Consider the following 21,836-nt stretch of genomic DNA (forward strand, 5'->3'; position numbering starts at 1 on the left):
TTTTACTTGGGTTTATTCAAGGAGCTTTTCCTCCAGCCTCCTGGTGCTTACAGCAATGATGCTCTGGAGCCTGCAGCCATACAGGATCTGTAAAAAAAAAGGATGAGACAGTAGGAATGGCCTTGGGAATTCCCCACACTCTAAAGCACACAGGCAGGTAGGTGTAAACCCAGGAGAAAACACTTCTGCAAATGAATCCTACAGGCTTTGTGCCACTGCACATAAGAAACGCCTTTCCAGTGGGAATAACACTGCAACTGGTATTTTCACCCAGACTGGAAGCCACTGTTTAAAGTGTTATTGTGCATCCTTTTTCTTAGTAGCACCTCGAGCTATTTATATTTCATTGAATTTATTAGTTTGTTTTCATGCTGTAGCAGATTAGCCAAATAGTTCATTAAAAAAAGTATTAAAAAAGTTGCTGGGGTTGAGGAAGCCTTGTGGAAGATGGATTCTTCCTGGCTTGAAGAAATGTAATGTTGTTTTTTGTCTATAAGGCAGAATTCCTGTATGTTTGTGCTAAAATTATCCACAGTGAAACAGTTAATAATAGCAACATCAGAGAGATAAAAAGTGCAGTTCACACAGTTTAGAGTTATCACCTTTACCTGTTTGTAGGAGGAAATAACACTGTGTTGAATTATATTCTCTTGTTAGGTTGTTAAAAGTCACAAGGAAGGAATACTTTAATGTGATCATTCTGGTTTTTTAGTGAAGTGAAAGAATCACAAAGTGCTTAAATGCCAAGATTAGGGAAAAAACAACAGACTGAGATAACTGGATTAAACCCCAGCCTATAGCACAGAGACAGCTCTAACTGCAACCTCTTCCTTTAACATTTCCCTTCTCCCTGCTTCTTCTGGATGGCTTTAGGAGAGTAATTTTAAGGTAACTTAGAAATGTGCCCAAGTCCTGCCTTTTTGGACTCAAAGTTTTGCAGCACCTCATGCAGTACTGGACCACCCACCATGGGACTCCTGTTTACATCTTTGCATTGTTTTACAGATAGGACTAAACCTGTTTTTTTCATTAATTAGCTTGTAAGCCTTTGTGGCAGGGACCAACTCATTGTTATGTCTCTGTGCAGTGTGAGTCCAATGGGATCATTGCTTATTATTCATATCAGAGGCAGCTTAAGGCTTGTCAGAAGTGTAGGCAAAATTGAATTTTGCTGCCCCTGGGAGGGCTGGCATGGGCAGTAAGGTTTTTCCAGGGGATATGGCAGAGGGGACATGGAGGGCTTTCAGTGTTGGGAGTGTCAATGTATTTGGAATTACTGTGAGATGTGTGGGGATACTGCAGAATAAACTATGTTAACTCCTTTCTCCAGATGGGGAAAAAATAATTAAAAGATTGGCTGAAAAGGTATGTTCTTCTCCATGGCTCCCAAGATTTCAAAACTACAATATCGATTTTTTAAATAGATTTTTAGCCTTATATTTCTATTTGATTACTTTGAAGAAGGAAGTGAAAGTGTCTCAGAAATATCAGGTCATCTGACAGGGAGGGTGTGACCAAAGCTTGTGAACTTTGAGGGCATGTTATCTTCTGCAGCTGATAATGCTGCTGTTCACTTACAGAGGCACTAGATTGGCTGCAGACTAAATATGAATGACTATGAAAAATATGAATAACTATTTGATTTTAGTTATTTCCCCTATTAGGCAAGTAAAAATATAATTTTTACTTGCAGGCATATAACAGGAGTCCTGATCATATCTTCTTGAAATAATACTGATACCTCAGTTGATCAGTTTTAAAACATGAAAAGGGTGAGGCGTAGCCATGAGATAAATATCTTTATATCCTGTAGAAGTAAAGGCCTTAACAATGTTCTATCTACAAAAAATTTTAGCTGAATCTCCAGTGAAGATTGCTCAATTTTAATCTTGTAATTCTGTGAGAATACAAAAGATGGTCATGACTCAGAGTTGGTTGAATGTTACTTAGGTTTCTCCCACAGTGCTTCAAAACTTGTCCTGTTTCTGATGCTGTCTGAAATCTGATCATTGCTCAGCTTTGAAATAATTCCTTGGTTAATGGATAGGTTACACCATCACATTTTCAACAAGTTCTGTCAAAAATTCAACTCACCTGAAAACAAATCATGAAAGAACTGAAAGGAAGAAAAGGGATTTATTCAGAAAAATGTATTTCATTTTTGAGAGCTACCATGGCCTCTAGATCTCCATGCATACTTCTGGAGTCTTCAGCTAGGAAATGGCCAATGTTGAAATCCTTTTCTTCTCCATTACCCAAATTTTGCAGAATTTTTATGTGTTTTCAATTTCAAATACATCAAGGGAAACAATAGTTCACTGAAGAATGCACAAAAAGGGCTGTATGGGTTTATTAAAGAAAATATAGATTTGAGAGTTTAAAAAATTCTCATAAATCTGATCTAAGTAACACATTCAAGCTTTGAGAAACTAAATTTGACCACTGATAACAGTAGAATCGCACATCTTAGAGAAAAACATGATGTGCCATGCTGTGTACCTGAATTACTAATTACAAAATTTTCTTCTTGTGTCTGCCCCAAGGTGTCATCCAAGAGGGTGAGGCCTCTGGCCTCTGCTTACATGGAAACCTCACCAGTTCTGTGCAGCCCAAACTGGCACCTCCCTTTGTGGCTTTGCTCTCCACAAACTGGGATTCCACTGGCCTCATTGTTTTAGTTGTCACTCCTTTTTCTTTTTATGACCATGGGCCAACATGTCCCAAGCCATGCCCTTGTGCAAAATGGTGCCAGAGAGCTCCTGGTGGAGTCGTGTAGGAGAACAACTCATTTTGGGGTGCTAAGAGTTATTTAACATAGCAAATGTTCTCTTTCTGATAAAAAAGAGAATTTGGAGAGGGGTGGAGAATGACCTTTTCCAAAGGCACCCATTCTCATCTTGCAAATTTGAGAATAGAGTAAGTGTATTCAAATGATTTCTGGTTCATAAAACTGTAAGGGAGAAGCATTTGAATTTCTACTTAATATGTGGGATATGTATGTTAAACAGAAAATTATCAAAGAAAATTGATAAATGTGAGCCTTTTGCTTGGCTGGAGCATAATGATGGGTTAGAAGGAAAATATGCTGGACTTGAAATTTTGGGGAAGTGGAAAGTAATTTGGCTTTAGTTTCATATGGTTTCCTGGAAAGACTGTTCATACAGTACTTTGTGCATAAATGTCTTGGGGTAAGGGGTTTGCTTTTCTTTTTGGAAATTCCTTTTAAACTCATTCTTGCTGCAGATATTAATTATCAATATTTAATAGATTACATACATGAAGAAGAATATACTTCTTTTACTCTTTTATTCCCTATTAGATTTTTTTTATATAATATGGGCAGATAGCCATATATAAGATATTTTTTTTCACACAACTACCAATAAAGGCATTCTTACAAGCTGGAAGATAACAATATTAGGATCATGGTACAAAATGATAAAAAAGGGTTCATGCCACATTTATTTATACACATATCTGGATACTCTTGGTATAAGAAAATAAATGGATGCATTGAAGGCAAAGTAATATTTAATTTAATATGGTTCCAACTTTTCTGTTGAGAGGGTGATTCTCTTGATAGTGAGATTTAAACTCTTATCTCTATGGCTTTGGACATTGCCTTCTATTTGGCAGCAAATGAGAAATTTCAGAGTAAATAGCTACAAGCAAGCAAATATTGTAGACAAACTCAGTTGCTACTGCAGTTCTTCTGTGTAAAAGCTTCTGAGATATGATTAAAGTTGAAATCTAAATGGAGATAAAACAAATAAGCCTAAGCTAAGTCCAAAAGGTAAAGCAGAAGAGGTTTATTTATTTTTAGGTAATGAGATTACAGTTTAAATTGCATTTCATCTCATTAAGGGACTGTTAACGTCTGTTACCTCTTTTTCTGACATTAAGTTACCATATACCACTGATTCCAGCTAATGACTTTTTGAGGGAAACATTTAGGACATTTCCTAGGAGAGGTTATATTCATTTTTCTACTCCAGGACTAGATTGAAAATTTTTTTAAACATACCAGAGAGTTAATTTATATGATTAAGGATTAATTGTGATAATACAGTCCCACTGATTAGGTACCTTCAATGTAAAATTCAACTTATATTACAGATTTCTAGATTAAAGATCCTGATTGTCTTTGACCTGGTAGTGACCCCATGTTTGAAAGCAATTTTTTGAGTAAGGTGGGGACAATTCTATTCATGACCAAGTTCTGAAACTTAAGTTTGGGCTAATTTGATTTTTGTTTCAGTCTTTTTTTTTTTCTGTAAAATTAATATAATTTCTGGTTCACCATAATAGTCAACAAATCCCTGTATGCAAGTGTTGTGCTGAAAAGCACATTCTGCTCACAGATCAAAGCTGCTTGGTTTTCTAAAACCTAGGAGAAGTCAACTTTTATCTATTGAAGTTCAGAAAAAATTAAACTGACCTTCTGGTATTTTTTGTGGGACTGAACCATGCAGTTTGAACACTTATCAATGCCTTTGAAAGTGCCATGACAGAATTCTGTCACAGAATTCTGCCAAAGCATGAAAGTAATTTACTGTTAATACCAGCTGAAACCATCCCTGGTTTCCTGGTGAGTACTTCTGTACAGTGAACATAAAATAAAAACACATAACAAATGATGGGAGCTTCCATATATTCTGGTGAATGCAGGGGTGGTAGCAGGATGTCATGCAAAGGCACTGAGCTGAGTTTTGCCATCATTCCTCAGATTTTGTGTTTCTAGGGAGCAGAGTTTCTATTTTTCTGTAGTCTGTATCCTTTCATTTGGATTTACTCATTGAGAATTATCCCATAATAAAATGGTTATCCATTAGCGAGGCTGAGGGAAATGAGAGAATACTGAGATAATAGCAAATTAGTTACTAACCCCACCAAACCTGTGCTAAATGACTGTGAGTACAACACTTGCTATTTAAACGAAACAGAACACAACATAAAAGGAATTTAAAATAAAAAATGGTCAAGGAGGAAATCTCAATGTGAATATTACCCCATTTGTATGCATCCACTTTTGTATTTTGTAAATTCTAAACCACAAAAATATTCCCTGCCTCATAATAGAGACTTTTGAGGGACAAACTTTTATTTCTACCTCCCATGTATTTCATATGATGAGATAGATCAACGTCAGCCTTTGGCCTGGCTGGGGTATATTTAGGGAAAATCTTTCTGCATTATTTAGGATTTTTGGAAAGTGTTCTGGTTTTGTTTGAATCTGATGTTAAAGGCAATGATGATGATATCTGATAATGGTTTCCTTGGCGGGGCTGAATCTGTTTTTCAGCATTGTCCATGCTCTGAGATGGAACAGGCTCCATCTCACTGTGTGTGTGCAGCCCTGTGTAGTGAGCTGAGCAGGTCTGATGTGTAATTGAAAGGAACAGCTTTGTGACTGAGAGTAATGGAGATTAATTAATGTATTGTTATAGCTAGAGAGCTGTTTGTGAGAAAGTTTGCAGTTATTTTGAATACAATAGAAATATGGGAGACTGGATTATAATTTGCATGGGTTTGAAGGATGTTCCAGTTTATTTTCTCTCACTGTTGCATTTTTCCTCCCAAAATTGTTCATTTTCCAGGCCAGGATGTTTCTTTTTGTATTTAGTTTTAGTACATGGTTTAAATTCTTGACACCAAATTCTGTCAGTAATTTTTCGGTAATTTCCCCCCTATATATGCCAGGACTGCAATGGCTGGCCAAACAGGATTTGTTCAAGCAAGGATTTCAACCTGGACAAATAATGTAGCTTTAGCATATTCCCCAACAAATCCCATTATCCTTAAATTATTCTCTTTAGTCAGCTTTGATTGTGTTACAAATAGAACACAGTTTGAAATACTAGTAAAGTAGTAATAATGCCCTAGATTAATATTAGTATTAGAATTTTTCAGTGATTAGTTAAATTTTTACTTTAAAATACTAAGAGAAAAAAGCAGTGGGGCTTTTTATTTTGAACAAATTGCATGTAAAGGATGACTGCAGCAATAGTAGTAAAAGGCAGGAAGCTATATCATTGCTAATCAATCTAGAGAGCTCTGTCTCTTACAGATGTCAATACAAAGTTAAGTGCTAAAATAATTGTAGTGTAGGCTTTCTCATAATTACTGTTGTTCATTTGGTGTGTTGTGCAAAAAAAAAGAGAAAAGAGGAATTTGCTTTGCAGTCAGCAGCCACAAATCTCTAAGGAGAAAGAAAAAGATAGCAGAAGGCTGATAGTCATCCATCATTCCTGACAATTTCACAGCCTAGAATAACTTGACAGAGACCCAGAACAAAATGTTGTTGAGAATTGAATGCTGCTAAGCTGAGTGAATTGACTTTCTGATGTCAAAGCAGGACCTGCTTGAAGTGGCTGATGATTTTCCTTTTCTGACTTCAGAAACACTGACACTAAAAATGCCTGCTGGTAGGAATGGGCAAATTTGGAACCTGTTTGGAAACTTTCTAGGTCCTTTTAAAGAATTTATAGGGTGATTCTGGTCAGCAAGTGTGTGGGTGAGTAGCACACCTAAGGTTAAAGAGTATTTGATCATTACATTCCTCAGAGAGCAGGAATAAGGAGTCAGAATTTTTCCCAATTGTCCTGAAACACAAAATTTTTCAAGACCTGGCTCATTTTAATCTAAATTTGTCTTTGGTGCAGTGCCAGCCTCTCTTTTACAAGCCTTGGGAAGGTAGGCTTAATTTTTTAACCTCTGCAGAACATGAGGTTAAATGTGCTATATTTGAATCCACATATTTATTTCTTTTTTTAAGTTTAAAAACTCTTACATTTTGTTTTGAATAGGTGCAAAATTATTATGATAACATTAAAATGATGTAAGTTGTTACTCATTCTTTATTTAAGTATTATTGTTATGTAAAGGAGATAATTTTGCGGCTATTTATTTAGGAAAAAAACCATGATATTGGAAATGTTCCTAAATTATTATAATTAGGCATTTATTTACCAATAAATATTGCCAGTTTTATCTACTATTCAAAAACTAACCTCCTAAATTGCTTACAGCCATTAAATTGCATGAAGAACACAAACTGCAGGGTTTAAATAGAAAGAGCTCTTGTTTTGTAAAAGACACATTATATCTTGGAAGTGTAAAAGAAATAGAATGTAAATAGGACGTGTGGGTTAAGCGTGCCATCCCTGATCAATAATGCAAAAGGTTTAGCAGGTTTATTTCTAAACCTAGCAGCACAGATTTAGTCAGGATGGGGCCTTGTACAGTACATGCAGGTATTTAAAGGTTAGGAATGAGGAATTTCATTAGTCTGGCAAATCCTCTGCTGTCATTCCCCAATCTCTGAATTATTTCCAAATGTATTCTCACTTTTTTTAATTTTTTTTTTTTTACTAATGGCTGTGTTACTACTACAGAGCTTTGTTGCTAATTTACCTCTATCACAAATTGGCACAAGGAGCAAAGATTTTCAAAGTGCCTTGATTCCCAGTAATGATATTATAGCAACTATCTGTATGTTAATGTAGTTATAGCTGGTATAAAAAGGTTACAGTATCAACCCTGCTTGTCTACAACATTTTATCTCCGTTTCCAGTTTGCTTAAAAAAAAGGTAAAGCATGATGTCTAATAGACTGAGGCATAGATCTGGTATTTTACAGCATCCACTGCAACCTGAAAGCAGCACTGAGGGACATAAACCTGAAAATTGTTTGAAAAAACACTTTTAGTGCATCTTTATGCTAAAATAAAAACCCAAACAATCATTCCCCACACCTTTGGTAGCAGAGCGTGGTCCCTTCCATCTCCCTCCTCTCTGCCTTCCCTTCCCTTCCTGACAATGAAAAAGGAAAACCTTAGGATTTGCTAAGAGTTAAAGAATAATGTATTAATAGAGCAAAAAGGCAGACATTCTGCCATTTGAAATGTACAATTGTCTTCTGCATGTGCATCGAGGTCTAACCTAAAATGCAGACTATCCAAGAAGGGGTTTCTAGGCATAAAATAGCTTTCATTATCACATACTGCTCAAAAGTTGTTTCTTCAAATGATATAAAATATTTTGCCTCTCATTTATTCTGTTCTTTTTCAATAAATCAAATATGAGAGTTTTGTTGAAGACAGTGTTCAGTGGAGCTCTTGTATCCTTTTTCTGACAGCTATGTTGTGACTGGGTAGTTATGTACATTTCTGTGGTGTAGAAACATGCAGGGATCTTTTTTTTTACAGGGACTAAATGTTTAAAAGAATGGAGATATTTGAATTTCTATATCAATGTCAAAAAAAAGAATATTTGCAGTTTTAATAATTCATTGTTTTCGTGTACTTTTTAGTTTTAGGTTGTAAAACAGAAGTTTGTTTGCAGATTGCAGAGTTTCTACAAATGCTTTTCAAGTGATCTGAGGTTGTCATCTGTCTGACAAAGACATTTTGTTTGAGATATTCATCATTTTGTGACGTTTGTGTTTTGTTTACATTGCTTCAGTAATTCACTTCTGGGACTAAAACTTGCTTTTGAGGTTTAGGCACACTGCAGGATGCCAAAAAAGCATCAGATTCTTCTGTATTTGAAAGCTTTTGGGCCATCAAGAGATCAAAAGCTGCCAGAATCAAACCTGAGATCTGCCATTATAAATAAGGCACTGACAATTCTTATTGTGAGAGGTCCTCCCAGGGGTGAAAGAAGCAAAGAGAAATGAATTGCCCTGACTTTCTCCTAAGAAAAATCTGGCTATGCAATGGCATCTTTCTTTGGGAAACTTATGTGTATATTAGAAAATGGAGTCTGCCATAACATGTTCTGGTGCTGAAATAACCAGTTTTACTCAATTAAAAATCTATTAAGGTTTAAATAAACCTTGCAATCCTTTTGTGGTCAGCAATACCAAATTCTGGGGACCAGGGCTATCCTGGTTTCAAACTATGATTCACTCTGCTAACCTTGTATTCATAAACAGAAACTTACAAAATGCAAAGAAAACATTTTTATAAACATTGAAACAGATATTTTCAATTTACCGGACCATTTCTCTGGTTTACATTTCATGCATATATAAAGGATCATAATTCTTTGCCAATTCTATTCTATTACACAGGTCTCAGCAGAAGTAACTAACTAGAGTAATTCAACATATTTACCAGGGGTTGTGTTTGTAATGAAACTCTTTCTTTTCCCAGCTGTGTTTTAGCAACTTTTTAAAAAATAATAAACATGCTGGTAATGTGATTAAACCCTTGAAGCTATTTACAAGAGACTTCATATATGTTTATGTCTGAATGTCTTTCCATTCTTCTGCTTGTTTGCTGTTGGTAAGGTCATAATGCAGAACTGCTATAGTTATCCCATTGAAACTCAGCAATAAGATCATCCAAGCAAACATCTAGAACAATGTTATTTCAAAGCGATCTATAAGAATTGTTCAATAAAGAAAATGTTCCTTATATGTATAATTCAGCTTTATCTTTATTGATTTGTTCATATTTTTAATAGGTTTTAGAATTGTCAGTGTTCTAGTAAAATATCCTATAATCTGGTTTATTGTTAGGGTAATAGAGTTACAAACTTGGACAAAATTTTAATCTATCCTGCAAGGCAGTTGTTGTTGGTTTTTTCCTATTGGCATGCTTTTAAAAGTCAATTCCTTGAGAAAGAAAAGGCTCAAAGCATGTGCTGTGAGGAACAATATGGGAAGAGGAATTGTCCTTTCCGGAAGAGGGAATCTGACTCATTTTTTTGACCAAACTCATTTTTGGAAGATGGACATTTTTTAACATGGACAAAACTTCATGATCATATTTTTATGTCAGCATTCCATAGGAGCTGGCATGGTACAGACAAATAAAACAGCACTTCTAGAACTGCCTTCAGACACAGGGAAGGCACAAGGGCTTGAAGGGAGAGAAGTAAAAAGCACAAGGGAGTGAAGTAAAAATTTCCCCTTTTTTATGTCTATGCTCTTTCTTAACAGGGTTCTGGTTCATGATGAGCTGTAACCTTTCCTTTAGCAAGCAGTACAAAATACTTGTGTATTTACAGAAATGAGCTCCAGGAGGGAATTTAGCAGATCTTTCCTTCTCAAACCACAGACTCTTACAACAACAACTTCTGTTTGCTTTTCTCTGCTTTTCCTACTTTCTTTTCACCCCTCTTAGACTTACTAAGTGAGTCTTTCCACAGTCTGAGTTGCAGTGAAAATAATTCTGAAGATTCTTTCTTTTGTATAATTTTTTACTTGTATATGACTTTCTCATGTAGACTTCATTAATTTTTTTATCATTATTATTATTTTAGTGGCAAGGTTTTTATGTGATGATGTGGGACTGTACTCTGCAAGTTTATTTGTACAGGAGTCACAGACAAAAGGAGAGTATATTTGAAATTTTGATGTGAGGGGCCTGTTTATCTCCACACTCTGATCTGGGGCTGTGCTGTCACAGGTTACCAGCGCGGTGCTGGCACTGTCACCCGTGGAAGGAAGGAAGGTCCCACCTGGGGGAGCCTTGGGTGGCAAAGTTTGCAGTCAGTGCTGCCACAGAGTGTGGATGACTCAGCTCTCCCACCCCAGGGATCTCAGCAGCTGGGCTGGGGCTGGACTGTTTAGATTTCTTTGATTTATGCCGAGGAAATCCCTAATGATCCAGAACTAGGGCAGTGCTAAGCCATGTATTTCACCCTCCTGGGACACCCAGTGTGCTGCTCTTGCAGCTGACATCCCAAATCTGAATCACCATTTTATTTCTCACAGTCACATTTACAGCTTCAATCTTTATTCCTGGCATAACTAAAATTCCCGTTGAATCCAGTGTCAAGCACATAAAGATCACAGAAAAGCATTCTCTCATGCAATGGGAATTTGTGCTTTGGTGACAGAGCACTGTTTTAATTTTGTGGGAAACTCCTCATTATTTTTAAGGTCATATTAGCATTTTTTGTTTATTGAGAGTCTTCTGCTCCTGCCGCTGCATGCGCTTTTTTTGTTTGTATTTTCCTGCCTCCCTGGTCATAAGTGGGTTCCTTCCCCTCCCCAGGCTTGGCCACCAAAACAGTGTTTGCAGACTTTAGCCTGTGTGATACACGGTTATAGGCTGGCTGTCAGAGCAGCGTTCATGAGGTGATGTAACTATGGATATAAGTAAAATCAAGGGAAAACTTATCATATGCATTGCAGTAAAAATAAATGTAAACTGCATTAGTGTTCTGGAAAGCTCAGGGCTTAAATGATACTCTGGGAAATGAGAGCTGATCAACTGTGATTACTTCGTAAGGGAACTGAGGGATGTCTTGGCTCTTTGATTACAAATTTTTTCTTTGCTAATAATTTGTATCTTCTGCTGTTACAATTTTAAAATTCTAAGAAATCTGAAAGGAATTATATTTACATATGGTTTCCAAAAAAACTTGAGTCTTTTCCAAAATGAAAAAATTGAACAACATAAAGTGTGAAAGATCTTTTTGCAGCATTACGGTTAATATTGAGATGTTGTATTAAAATACTGAGTTATGAGAAGCAATGTTATCAATTTTCACATTTCCCCAGAAGGGTTTTCAGCAACTTTGAATATTCCATCAACCTGGCATATTAAAAGTGCAGAATTTACCTGTTAAAATGCACAGAGCATTCATGGTAGCCTCATAGCAGCCTGCTGTTACTGTTGCTTTGCAGAAGAATAAGCAACCATTTAGAGATGATGTTTTCTCTACCAGGAGGGCACTTTACAGCAGATTTCTACTCTACCTTTTGGAAGGGATCTGAAGGAAAATCAAATCTGTATCATATTGAAAGGGGCTTTGGCTGTACATGATACAATTATTTTTAGAAAGATGTTCAGCCCTGTACCATATTTATATCTTTTTGGAGCCTTGTTTTTGATGGAAAATTACCAGAATTTGTGCTGAGACTTCCTTAGTATCTGAGCAATATTTCTCATAACTCAATATAATATAATAGTTTCAGCAAAGTACCAAATACTCAGTACTTCCAAGCCAATAAAGATGAGCAATCCATTTCTAAATTCCTTTTATTCATACAGCAGATTGATTTACATAAACTAACAAAACAATATTACACTTAAAGTTGATCTGTAACAGTAATAAAAATGTTGCTGCATCACAAAGCTGCAGAAACGTCACTTCCAATCTACAGTGATCACTTACTAAGGATAAATGGTGCCTATGGGATTTTTGGCAAACCCAGCATCTTTCTCCCATAATTCTAGGCTGCCTTAAATCCTGAATCAGAAATCCACCCATGTTCAGCAAGAAAGTGAGAATGTTTGCTTAACTTTAAGCCTCTAGGAACACTTAAAGTAGAGCTAAATATTTATGTGATTGAGCGCTTTTCTGAACACAGCTTTTTTAAATCCACATTTTAAACTCAGGCAGGGCAAAATGAAGTTTTACCTCTGGCATTTGAAAGAAAAAGGACCGGACTGACTGGACTGCAGTTGTACTGCTCACCCCAGTAATGAGAATTTGCCATTGATTTTTTTTTTTTTCCTCCTTTCCAGTGCCAGGGAGGAATGCCAGAGGGGAATGCCACCTGTGTTACACAAATACAGAACAGGGCACCTTGCTTTAAGACACTTAACTTTCCTATTGAAATCCTCCCTGTTCCTTTGTTTAGCTGTTCTGTTCATGACACTGCCAAAACATGTTTATTCCACATGCTGTGAATCACCTTTGCAAACAGACAGAGATCAGCATTTGAATCTAACATTCAGCATTTCAGCTTCACAATGGGATTTTCAAAGCTTTGAGTACTATTCATATATCCCCTTACTATTAGGGTTGGTTAAGGCAGTTCTGAGGTCTTATTCTAAATGTCAAATAGGTACACAAAAAATAGCAGGAATTTGATCAGATTTCCTTCTACTTACCCTTGGGTTTTCTTTTGAAGCACAAAACTTTGAATAGTCTGTTAGTACATGAGTTAGACTCTTGGAGTAGAATTCTAAGCAGTGAAAATTAAAAATACAAGAAATAGTGCTGAAGAACTGTAGAAATCATGAGCATTTTTTTTCAAATCAATACTGCAAGCTCCTGGTTGTCAATGCTAAGATTCCAATGTACACTAACACATCGATTACATTTTCTTATAGAAATCGGTGAATTGTGTGAATGTTGCAGTATTGCAAAAGGATTCAGCTAGAAAGAGCAGAAAAAACCCCAGTACTTTAACCTTGCTATACAGAAATAGAATGGATTATTAATTTTGCAAAGGAAAACTAGAGGGTACATGCTATAACACTGTTCTTATTTTCATGAAATTGATAGCATGTAGTTTATATTTTCCCTCAAAAAAGGGTTTTTTTTCATCAGCATTGCAGCTACTCCAATCCAAGGATCCAATTCAGATTCTGTCTAAATATAAAGGAGCTGTACAATATGGGAAACCTTTATTCTATTACTATTCAGAGCCATGCATGGAAGAACATAGAAGGTTCAAAGGTTTCATTGTAATAGCTCCTAAAATGCTTGAATTAAAGAAAATAAAGGGAAAACCAAGGACCTCCATGAATAACCTGGACACAAAGCCCATCTGTGCTTAGTTACTGGAGAAGTAAATAGAGAGGGTTTATGTTTGCATGGCTATGATCATAGTAACATGACCAAGACCACTGGCAGTAATAACCAGGGGCTGTACACATCAAAATGTCATTGTTTTCTAACCCATCAGAGAACACTGAGGCAAATACATTGGTGCTGGTTTTTGAGCCCTCCCATATATCCTGTCTTGCCTTCTATGTGTTATCTCCTTCTTTTCCCCCACAGAATTTTCCCACAAGCTCCAGACAAACATTAGCTTTTAACTGTAAAAAATGCCAGCTGCAAAAATACAAAGTAAACAATTGCTGGAAAAGCTTCATCCAAATCTCTCCCTTAACGGGGCTTTCTTTATCTTCCTCACAAGGACCTACACTTGAAAAGGCTTTTTCATTCTCATCTTCCAGCCCGGGTATCAGATGGATTTCTGCCTTTCTGTTTGCATGCCATTTAAATCGAGATTGTTACCTTCTGTGTGTTTAGGGATTGAGCAAAACCATGATCCATACAAATATCAGTGCCACTCTGTCATTGTTAGTGCCACTGTCACCTGCTGCTTGCCGTATTTTGGGGGAGAGTGTTCAGCACTCCACCTGCGTGCTTTAAGCTGTGCATCCCTTCGGTGTCCATCACCAGGGTCTAATTTGTTGGGAGGTGCATCCCTTGTTGGTAAGGGAGGCTTTCAATCTGTATCATGGGCTGATTTGCCCTTTATGAGGGGCCCAGGAAAGCAGTCTGTGCAGTGTGCAGAATGCTCCCATATGAACTTAGCGCCACTTCATGCTCTGCTCTTCAGGACACACTTTATGCCAGTGCCCATAAAAATGGGGCTTTTGGTTCTTACTATAATTTCTGTATGTGGTGAATTTTTCTGGCCCTTTCCCTTTTCCTGAGACTGATCTCATTGTTTTGAAGCCTCCTGTGGGGTCTGCGCCATGAAGGGGATTTGGACTAGAAAACATTTCATTGGTAGACTTATCTTTTTGTACCACCAAGAAGATGTTACTATTATAACCATTTCAAATCCTACAAAACCTTGTACCATTTCTTCTCACTGGCTAAATAATTTCTATTAGGAAAAGGAAAATGTAAGTCTTTTCAGCTGCTTCCTCTTGAGGGATGTAAGATATCCGCAAATTTTGCTAACACGTTCCAGAACAGCCAGCTGTTACTATCCACCTGCAGCCATAATATTGATTGAAAAGAATATAGAACCTAAACATGGATAGCTTCTGTAATTATGCAGAATGAGTTTAATACATGATGCTACTTCAAATGTCATCTGGCAGTGGCTGCAATGTGGCATGGAATCTATTAGGAAATAATTCAGCTGGTTGAGAAAGTCTCAGAGAAGGACTATACACAGTTTTCTTGTATTACTGATTCCTGAAAATATTCGTGGATGTGGAAAAAGGCAATGGCAAGACCAACAGGGCTCAGGCACCTGTCAGTTAGCAAATAAAAAGCTGCTCTCACATCCCTGTAGCTCTGCAATTTCCCAGCAATGGAACTAAAAGTGTCTCTTTTGCCAAAGTCTGCTTATATATTAAGAGATAGAAAATAATAAAAGTACTTGTTTTTTCCCCCAAGCTGATTAAATAAAGACACCTTTGCTATTTTTTTGCAAAAATTTGGACCTTTTTCTACAAAGAATGGAAAAAAAATGGCAAGAAGGTTTCAGCTTCAAACCTGTTTTAAATAACTCTGTAGCCTGGTTATATGCCCTGTCAGGACTTGTGCTATTTTCTTTTTGATGAATCAACACAATTCAATATATGTCTTGTGACACATTTGCAATTCTATTGGAGATTTTGGCCCAAGGGAGCAAGGAACAGGAGTCAGTCTAATTACACAAGTGCTGGCTTTCCAAATGGACATTTCTGAGTTTTCAATTGAAAGTGTCAGATTATTGATGTTCAGATGAAAAGTTAGAACAGAAAGCTGACTTATGATTGCAAGAGAACAATACTGTTATTCTGTTCATTGAAAAAGTTGCTGTTTTTCCAAAAAAAAAGTTGAGTTGGGAAAACTTGGAGTGAGTCTTGCTCTCATAATTTTCAAGTCCAACAGGTCACACAGAGAAGCCAGGTTAGTAGTCAGTCTAAGCATGGGATTACACAGTGAGTAGCAATTCCTCTGAAAATCCTTTTGAAAGCTTTCTGCTGGAAGAGGGTCTTCTCCACAGTTTCCCTGTGCCATAGAACTTAGGTAAAAGTGAAATCTCAATTGGGGAAGGAACATTGGATTGCACAGGTCTTACACCTCCTGTGGGTCTATGCCTCAGCACATGATTTTGAGGGCAAAGAAAGTACTGCCAGAAAGGACAGATAACTGGGCAAATGCCTAAACTAGTAATTATTCGTAAAAGCATTTTTTGCCATTGCCACACAGTTAAACCCCATTACCTGAAAACCACTCATACAGCTTAAGGCTGCTGGGCTGGCATCAAACCCAAGAACATCTCCCACACACAGACAAATACCACAATAAAGGCTAAGCTAATTTAATAGTTAGCAAAGCATTATATCAGAGGTGTTGTTGTATTAAAATCCTTTGGGTCTCTTTTTAATGTTGGTCTTTGCAACATCCCAGATTTCAGCATTCCTCTCTTTCAAGTAACTAAATGAAGAACTCTACCAAGGGAAAAACAGCAATAATTCACAATCTGTAATACATTTGCTGCGTCACTTTCCTAAAATTTTGTTGTGTTGTAAAGACTCGACAGTTTCCAGTTAACAAGACACAGGTGCAGCTGATGAGCGAGGCTGGTGGAGCTCTCCGTGGTCCCCAGCATCCTCCCCCCTCTGAAAGTGAGAATTTATGTTCTCCTCCTGAGCATCAGCAGGTTTTGAAAGCTCCTTAGCTGAAGAGAAAAAGGCTAAATGCTGTCAATATTAAAAACTTTTCCATTTGAAAGGACAAGTGTTCCTACAAAGGGAAAAGAAAAGCATAGCTTATTTTAAAATGTTAGCAGTAATGAATGATTTAAATTTGAAAAGGTCAGAAAAACGCTATTTGTAAGTTCTCACTGGGGATTTTGCTCAGACCTGACTGTTATATTACTTGTTTTCTTCAGCATTGATAACAGTTGCAGGTGACACTTTTTTCCTGCCATTTGGAAGTCCCTCCAGTGTAATTTATTTTTGTACAGCTTTGTATAAGGTGCTTTGTCAGAAAAGATCCTAAAGACCTTCTGACTGAAACACTGAAATGCAGCACTTTTTTTGGTGAGCAGGCAGCAATCCCACATTGTCACTTTCTCACATTCATAAATGGTGTCTCAAAATCTCACAAATCATAAGTTTGGTTCATTTTTCTTTCTTTGTGTATTTCTTTTCCTTTCTCTCCTTCTGAAGCAGATCTGCCCTTTAAAGGGATAAAAACTTACATCTTTACCTTTTTTTTTAAAAAAAAAAGAAGGAAAGAATAACTAAGAATCTTGCCAAGGCAAGAACCCAACTCAAAAAAAGGTTTCAGGAATTCACAAAACACTGTAATTTTTACAGGAGAGGAAAGGGTAAGCGAGGCAGAGCCCCATGGTATCCACCACCTTTGGATCTTTAGTGTTCATTCAAAGGAAAAAAGCTCATCTTAATTTCAGCTGAAAGGTCTTAGTAGGAATACTTAGTGCTCAGTTGTCTTATTTTGGCTGGTTAAATGAAGAAATAGTTCATGACTGACTTCAAAAAATTGGTCCCCAGGTACTTTGACAGCTCATACTGGTAGCATTCAGCATTGTCCACTGAATTGAAATTGTTATGCTGTTAATATTAAATATATTATATAATTTAAAATATTTAATATATGTATATTACATCAATATTAAGAAGGCCTGACACTTCCTACTGCAAACCCTATTTTCAGTTAGTACAAACTTCTCATACTTGTAATGATTTGACACAAAATTTTCCGTGCCAGGTGTCTGCCTCAGGCAGAATTTTGTGGTGTTCTATGGTGTGTTTGTCTTTTTTTTTTTTTTTTTTTTCCCTTTTAATGTCAGCCAGAGCTGCACATTTATTTCTGTGAGCAGCCGGCCAGGGAAAACCGTGCAAAATAAACCTGGGAGCCTTTCTGAAGGGACCTAGTGTGTCTTTATCCTGGGGGAAGGCACTTAACCTTTGTCAAAGGTGTGACTTTCTTTTGGAAACCTGCTTCAGTTGGAAAACCTGCTGGGAGCTGGGTGAACCCTGTGCTCCCACCAGCCTGTTGGAATATGATGCTCAATACAACCATCCTCTGTCAGTGCCTTCAGCTCCAAAGCAAAACCACCCTGCTGTGTGCTCGCTCTCCAAACAGCCAGCAGCTCCTTCCAGCACCAGTCAGGAAAACTGCTTGCAAGAAGAAGAAAATGTGATGTATTTCAGCCACATTTCCTCCTTTTGTTCATGGTTCATCTTTATCTTGCTCACCTTAAATATACTGAGCATCCCTTAATACCTGTTTGTGCTTTTAATTCCTGAAGTAAGTCTGCAAAGAACTGTGAGGAAAACTAGACATAAATTCAGTTTCTTTTCAATTTTTTTAATGTAAATTTTAAGGCTAAAGGAGGTACCAAGCTTTTCCTTTGTTTTCTGGTCCTATGTTTTTATCAGCAAGATACTTGCAAATTCAAACTTACTGCCCATGGAGGAAAGATGTCCTCCTCCTTCTTCTCTCAGTAGGCAGAACTTGCCTGCCTTGTCTCATGTTCTCCAACATCTGTCTCAGATTTGGCAGCCCAAGCACAGAGCCTGAGACTTCAGCAGTTGTCTTCCCTCATGCTGTGAAGCCACAACACATCCTGGTGCCATCCCCAAGAGCATGGTTTGACTTAGTGCTGTCCTGAGAGGCTTTTCTGCACCATGCCTCTTCCACCTACCCAGAAATTGCAGATCAGTTTGTCAAAATAATGCAATGGATTTAAGATTTTATCCTAAATCTGAAGTGGAGGCACACAATTATAATTTCTGGTACAGCATCGGTTTGAATATTGCTTTTTTTTAGTAGTATTCACACACTCCCTAATACCCAACAAGTTTTTTATTGTAAAAATTTCCACCATTTTTCTCTGTATTGATGCTTTGGAGACCAGAACAATTTCTAGTGAATTTTAAGTACATTGAATCTAGTTTTATTTTCTTAACTTGACATTTCTTAAATTCTTGAATACTCATTTTGGAGTATCTCAATTATATTGCTTATAAGATGACAATCTTGTACATCTCTATAACTGATATAATAATTCAGAACAGTGATAATTTTCTTTAAAAGAAGTGTTTTAACGTGCTCTGTTTGTTTCTAGTCCTTTTGCTCTTTACACTGCCTAACTGGTGTGTTAAAGAATATAAGTACAGGCAGAAATTAGACTAAAAATTAGATTTGTTCAGCAAAACTTTGATTGCTGTATCACAGCCTTTTATGACAGCATTCAGTTCAAAGCTGTTTGCATACCTTATTGAGCAAGCTGCATATTTTTCCAGCGTGTGTATCCAGTGTGTACCCTGTAGTCATTACATTTTTGCACACTCCACTGGCTGAGCTGCATGGACTATTTTAACCATCACCAGGAATACTTGACGGAGTTCAGCTGCTCATTTGAGTGCTTCAGTTTGCGTGCTTTATGACTTCAGTGGTGTGTGTGTTGATAAAGTTCTGCTCTGTGCTGTTAAATTTTTGGTTCTGCCAATCTAGCTCGGCGCCATGCTGGGGGAATTGCACACGTTGCTGAGCGCTCACTCCGCGGCGAGCAGCAGCGCTCGAAACGCTATAATCGGCAGTGTTTTGTTAAATGAGCTGCATATTTTTGTTTTTATATACATTGCTTACCCAGTTGTGTACATTTGCCCAACTCATTATACAAAATAAGCTTGATTGGAATAAGAACATTCTCTACCAGCTGTCTGCTCTGAGTCAGTATGTAACAAAATTAGCAACTTTCCCTTTCCAACAGTGACATGATTGCATCCAAAGTTTAAGGCAATTGGTTTGGAGATCTTGTTTGTTTCATTCACTCCATGCAAACATCAAGATTAACAAACCAATTTGTTGCAACTTAATTTGTTTTCAAAAATATGAACAGAGTTAAGTAACAGAGGAAAATCTGAGCATTCTAATAGAGGGAAATGCTTCCATGTGATCACAAAGCATATAGAGACCTGAATACCATTCTCTAACTTAAAGCCATCCATTATAAATTTGAGACGGAAAATAACTAGAGACCTCCCAAAGTGGATATTTCGTCAGATAAGCAATATCCTAAATACCTAAAATTACAAACGTAACACTGTGTAAATTTAAGTGCATTCTTTTATCCAGAGTTATAAAAATAAGTTCATCTCACGACCATTAGAAAATCTCAAAATACATGAAAACACTTGTGCAGAGATATGTAGTTTCCCTACTGCCTTTGGTGCAAAATTGAATTACCACCTTCATAAAAGTGATTTTCTCAACTTGCTAGTTTTTCATGTCAGTTCTAGTCAAACCTACAGGTTATTTTTAGATTTTGCTTTTACTGATTGGCAGAATTTACAGCATAGAAGTATGTGCTCCCATTCACAAAACCTTCATCACCACCTTACCTCAAAAAAACTTAATTTTTCTTGAGTACAGAGCCACTTAGGGCTATGCAGTTTACCTGACTTCCTACCTGCCCCATATGAAAGAATAAATGTGCCTGGTTCCTGTTTGTGTCCCACTGCTGATTCTTTCCACGTTAATCTTCCTACTCCCTGTTGCCTGAGCAGACTTCCTGGAAGGTCCAGATTTGTTTTTGCAAACTTTTGCACATGAAAGCTCATTGTTTTAGTCAAAAATTGTTTGATTTTTAAACAGTGATCAATCAGTTCTTAGGCTTCTCATGGACCGTTATGAAGGGTGCCAATGTTACAATAGTTTGTTCTAAAAGAAAAGTGTGAATATAATTTTTAGTGGTTTGTCTTCACTTCTACCTTTAAAAAACAAATGTAAAGAGAGACATAGAAATTGAATGCATCACTATATTGTGGACTGTTTTATAAAAACTAATTTAGACTTCATATTTTGTTTTCTTGGAGTACATCAACACTGGGTATCAAAAGAGTACAATAAATGAGGGATACTGCATTTGCCATCTGAAAAGTCAGTGTACTCCATGAGATGAGCTAGATCCAATTTAGACTTTCTTAACAGAGACAGAATAAGTAATTTTGTATGAAATGACTTGAAGCAGACAGATGGTAAAGAAAAAGGTTTTGTCTCTGTTTTCTCTTGTCTTCCCCCTACATTAATTTGCTTTTAGTATCAGTCCATTACCCTTAAAGATCTAAATTCTACTCTTCCCTTGACCTATTAAATATCATCTTCAGTTTTCCCAAAGTTTTAGTTTAAACTAAGATCAGATTAAAATATTTTCTTCTTATCTATTATATTCAAACAACTGATGGATATGTGCAATTTCTGTGTAGGTATCCTGTGCACTTATTGCAAAAGAAAATTCTTCCTTTTGCCAAGGGAAAGGGAGAGAAATATTCCTATCTTTGGGGAAAAAAAATCTGAAAACTTTTTTTTTTTGCTGCTGCTGCTGTGTGAAGGCTAAGAAGGGTGGGGGATCAAGTGCACCCTTGGTCAGTTTGCAGATGACACCAGCTTGGATGGGAGTGTTGATCTGCTGGAAGGCAGGAAGGCTCTGCCGCAGGATCTGGACAGGATGGGTTGATCAGCCAAGGCAAACTGAATGAAGTTTAACAAGGCCAAGTGCCAGGTCCAGCCTGTGGGCCACAACAACCCCTGCAGTGCTCTGGACTGGAGCAGTGGCTGGAAAACTCCCTGGGGAAAAAGGCCCTTGGGGTTGTGATCAACAGGGGCTGAACATGAGCCAGCTGTGCCCAGGTGGGCAGGAAGGCCAGTGGCACTGGCTTGTACCAGCAATGGTGTGGCAGCAAGAGCAGGGCAGTGACTGTCCCCCTGTACTGGGCACTGTGGGGCCACACACCTTGAGTGCTGGGTCCAGCCCTGGGCCCCTCATGACAAGAGTGACATTGAGGGGCTGGAGCGAGACCAGGGAAAGGCAGCAGAGCTGGGACAGGGTCTGGAGCACAAGTCTGGTGAGGAGCAGCTGAGGGAGCTGGGGGGGGATCAGCCTGGGGGTCACCTTAAAACTGCCTGGAAGGAGGCTGTGGGGGTCAGTCTCCTCTCCCAGATAACAAACAATATGACAAGAGGTTCTACCAGAGGTTTTAGATTGCATATTAGGAAAAAAATAATCTTCACCGAAAGGGTTGTTAAGGATTGGAGTTGTCTGCTAAGGGAAGTGGTCACCTGCTCCAGAGGAATGTAGATGTGGTGCTCAGGGACATG

The 21,836-nt window shown here is 37.5% G+C and overlaps 1 protein-coding gene across 1 annotated transcript in view; it reads left to right on the forward strand.

Annotated features, from left to right (window-relative positions):
* The window catches only part of BEND5 (BEN domain containing 5), an 883,422-nt gene that overhangs the window by 195,615 nt on the left and 665,971 nt on the right, over positions 1–21,836 (forward strand). The gene's annotated exons all lie outside the window — the stretch shown is intronic.

This window comes from Motacilla alba, chromosome 8, assembly GCF_015832195.1.
Source record: "Motacilla alba alba isolate MOTALB_02 chromosome 8, Motacilla_alba_V1.0_pri, whole genome shotgun sequence".
NCBI lineage: Eukaryota > Metazoa > Chordata > Aves > Passeriformes > Motacillidae > Motacilla > Motacilla alba.